This window comes from Nannospalax galili, unplaced genomic scaffold, assembly GCF_000622305.1.
Source record: "Nannospalax galili isolate Female #2095 unplaced genomic scaffold, S.galili_v1.0 scaffold1532, whole genome shotgun sequence".
In the NCBI taxonomy this organism is placed as follows: domain Eukaryota; kingdom Metazoa; phylum Chordata; class Mammalia; order Rodentia; family Spalacidae; genus Nannospalax; species Nannospalax galili.
Window position 1 is genome coordinate 1656257 of NW_008330832.1, and position 4324 is coordinate 1660580.

The window sequence follows — 4324 nt, forward strand, 5'->3', positions numbered from 1 at the left end:
CTGTTAGATGACTCTCATTCTGGGTGATCTAACTAGCTCCATCCTCATGTTTACCTAAACATGACCCTTACATCTTGTGATTTAGGCTGATTTTATTTTAATGTAGTCCAAACACAGTAATTTAGTTCTAGTCTTGTCTTGAGAAGATTCCAGATTGAAGAGCCAGGTCCAGGTGCCAGGAAGAAAGTAAGATAGCTTACAGCAGTAGTGCAAGACATTTCATGTATTTTAGGCCGAGGTCTGCATACAGTAAATGGCTCAGAAATACCTGTTGAGATGGTGGCTGTGATGTTTAAAATCCTGTCCATACAGGGACCCTGTGGAAAAAGGGTGGGTAACAAAGTGGCAAAGTCAGCACTTGCTTATTTGGGGGGCAACTTCTGGTCTTTTGTGAGAGATAAGCCATATAGATGATAACTGTCCTTCAGCCCAAATTGGTATATTAGACAGTAAATGGCTCAGAAATACCTGTTGAGATGGTGGCTGTGATGTTTAAAATCCTGTCCATACAGGGACCCTGTGGAAAAAGGGTGGGTAACAAAGTGGCAAAGTCAGCACTTGCTTATTTGGGGGGCAACTTCTGGTCTTTTGTGAGAGATAAGCCATATAGATGATAACTGTCCTTCAGCCCAAATTGGTATATTAGTAAGTTTTTAAAGAAAATCAGGTTTCTGAAAACAGAATGCTACCTAAATTAACTCAGCATGATCTCTTTGGCTCTAAGGAGCTCCTGCTCTTAACTGTTTTTCACAGGTAGTTTGCATTGGGTCAGTGGCAGGACTTGAAGAACTGTCAGGAGCAAAAATCTCAGATCTCCACAGAGAGAGGTCAGCATCTGAATGTTTGACTCATTTCAGTCCTGTATCCTGATAAAACTATCACTAGCAAATTATAGGTCTTCACTTGGAAAGCACTGGCCTGTTACTTTGTTGACAAGCCATGTTGGTTGTGGGGATGTGTCTGTCCTTCCTCCTTATTTGAAATGTCAGATGACTTTGGTACATGACCTTTGAGATTAAGGAATACTCCTGGTGCTCTCAGCCTTTGAGAATGACCGATCTGCTTTGCAAAAGCATATGCATCATTTTAAACACTGAATATATTCTGAGACTATATTCTCAGACTGAATATATTTTGACATTGAATAATTATTCTGGATTGTGCTTGCGCAAATGTAGATGGTACAGGTAAGTTCATCACTCTGTGACCTGTTAGTACATCAAGATGCAGACAGGAGATGTAGATGGATGCTGGTGGCATAACATAGCATCCCATCTTATAATAAGAGTAGGAACACACTCCAAATCACTATAGTAGGAGCCAGGCATGGCAACAATAATCCTAGCAATCAGGAGGCACAGGCAGGGGCATTCTCAGCTGCACAGCAAGGTTGAGGCCAGCCTGAACTTGAGGCTCTGTCTCAAAAAACTAGAAGGAAAAGGTATAGTAAATGCATAAACTAATTATAGTTATTTATTGTCATGATTACTATGAGATGTGCATAATATTATTTTTTATTTTTTATTTTTTTGGTCTTTTTGAGATAGGGTCTCCCTGTAGCCCCAGCTGTCCTGGAACTCACTATATAGACCAGGCTGGCCTTGAACTCATAGAGATCCACCTGCCTCTGCCTCCCAAATGCTGGGATTAAAGGCGTGTGCCACCACGCCAGGCTATAAATGCAATTTTGATAAAATCTTTTCACGTGGGTGAGGAAATGAAATATCATCCATGTAATGAATCATTAAGCTATTAGGATATAATTGTCTGACTTGTTCCATATGTTGGGTAACATAACATTGGCACAGTGTAGAGCTATCAAGCAAACCTTGACGAAGTACTTTGTATTGCTATTTCTTAGTAGGTTATTGGTTGTTGATTGTGGGACTAGTAAATTCAGTTTTTTCACAGTCTTGTGGATGAAGAGGAATTGTAAAAAAAAAAAAATCCCTTTAAATCTATATTTATTTGCCATTTTAAAGGAATCATATTAGGTTGGGGCAACTCTCGTTGAAATGCTCCAATAGGCTCGATAACTTCACTAACTTTTTTTTTTTTTTCGGTCTTTTTGAGACCAGGGTCTCTCTGTAGCCCCTGCTGGCCTGGAACTTGCTATGTAGACCAGGCTGGCCTTGAACTCACAGAGATCTTCCTGCCTCTGCCTCCTGAGTGCTGGGACTAAAGGAGTGTGCTACCATGCCTGGCCATTAACTTTCTTAAATCTGATTTTTTTCTTGGCGTGTTCCATGGACTAGTAGATTCTTCTGTATGCACACTGCCTGCAGCTGTTTGTCCACTAATTCTTTTAAACCTTGTAATTTTTCTTTAGAGGCCACAGTTCCACCCAAATGGGAATCTTAGTCATCCATTTTAGAGACAGGGCATAATGTGAAACCGTGGCCTTTGAAACAAATTTTGATTATGTTCAATATTAAGAGACAATCTCCACTGAGATCAAAGATCTCTTCTCCATAGATTAATAGCAATATCAGCAACAAAGTTTTTTGTTTTTTTAACAGAGCATAAGGTGGGGGTCTATTTACAGAGGAGTGGACACCCCCTATTTATGGCTGCAGTGGAAAGTCCACCTTCAAATATAGATCCTGTGACTTCCTGCAGCTGCAGAAAATAGTGAGGGGCCTCCGTGCTTTGACACTCATTTATCCTTAGCCCCTCCCCCACATGCAGCCAAGGTCGAATGATTGAGTGAGAGGGGTAACTGACTTCCCCCTGGAGTCCTTGGTGAGTGTGGGAAGGAGGTGTGACTATAGCTTGCCAGTATAACAGTCCGAGTACACTTCCAGTTAACACTCCACCCCTTCCTCTAGCTCTTGGAGGGGGTGGTAGGTGTGGGATGGTCTTCCTCCTATTGTGTCAAGGCACTGAAGTTTCAGTCTCGGCACTGTCAGTTTTCCATGGGCTGTTGGCCCATTTCAGTGGGATTCCATCTACTATAAAAACACAAACATTGGGGCTGCAGAGATGGCTCAGCGGTTTAGACCACTGACTGCTCTTGCAGAGGACCTGGGTTTGATTCCCAGCACCAACATGGTGACTATGAATCATCCTTAACTCCAGCTCCAGGGGGAATTCGATGCCCTCTTCTGACATCCACGGCATTGCACGACAGGGGTCCACTCACATACATGCAGGCAGTACACTCATACACATAAAATAGAAATAATAAAAATATTTTTTAAAAAACTACGAACATCTTGAAGCAAGAATATCTAAACAGTGGCTTCTATAGTAACTTAACCTATGGGTGTAAACACAAATACTTGGGCAGTACTTCAGGTGCATCACAACCATCTAACAAAACAATTGCAGTGGCTTCCCACTGGGGCCTATATTCTCTCTTGCCACAGGGGGTTGGTCTGGTCTACAGTACCAGATATGTATGCTCCACCCCTAGGAGCAGGCATCATATCCAATCAAAAGTTTGCTGGTTGTACATACACTAGACACTCCACTATTGCACCAGCAGGAACATCTTGTTTGGTATGTTGATAGTGCAACACTTGGAGTCCGTCATTGAGCAGAATTATAGGGGATGATTTTCCCCTAGGCATCTTGCATATTGCCCTTTGGCACCATGAAAGCCGACCCATCCAGTAGCAGGGAGTTTCCAACTTAGTTCAAGTTCTGTTTCTCCCTCTCCTGCACTCACATCAAGCAGTGTGTTCAGCAAAAGTGTCCCTCCGTCCTCTTCCAGTGTACAGCCAACATTATTGGCAATGGCCTTTATTGTTTTGGGGACTTCCAGGGCCCCTCAGGCCAACAGCTCATAGGGGGACAACCCACTTCTGGCACTGGGATTTTCCTTTAACAACTGTATTGCTTCTGGGCTTTCTTCCATTCCTGTAGGGTCCCTTCTGTGTTTAAGGCTTTTTTAAAAACTGTGTATCTGGAGAAATTTTTCCCCTTTATTCCCATAGTTCTTTGTATAGCCCTCCTTCACCCCCTCCCCTTTAAATATCCCCCTTTTTGCATATTTCCCAGTAGTAATACCTTTTTATCCTGCTACTCTTCTCTCACAGGTTTCTTTTTTCACTTGACCTCCCTGCTTCCCTTCCATATTCTTGGTCCCTGCAGTTCCATCAGGATGTGCATTCACTTATAAGGATTTGGTGCTAGGATCCATATATGAGGGAGAACATATGTCTTTTGTTTTTCTGAGTCTGTGTTACTTCACTTAGTATAACAATTTCTAGATCTATCCATTTAAACATGGTTGAGGAAAGACATCCCCATACAAATACAAGAAGCACATCCCACAACAAATAGACAGGACTAGAAAATAAACACCCCACAGCATATCAGT

The 4324-nt window shown here is 42.2% G+C and overlaps 1 protein-coding gene across 6 annotated transcripts in view; it reads left to right on the forward strand.

Moving 5' to 3' along the window:
• LOC103750010 (isoleucine--tRNA ligase-like) overlaps window positions 1-4324 on the forward strand; it is a 42174-nt gene that overhangs the window by 14604 nt on the left and 23246 nt on the right. Inside the window, exon 8 of one of the 6 annotated variants that reach the window (XR_003847043.1) lies at window positions 754-827. The exons of the other annotated variants lie outside the window; for them this stretch is intronic. The gene's annotated coding sequence lies outside the window, so the exon portion shown is untranslated. The remainder of the gene's footprint in view (window positions 1-753; window positions 828-4324) is intronic. 6 annotated transcript variants of the gene reach the window in all.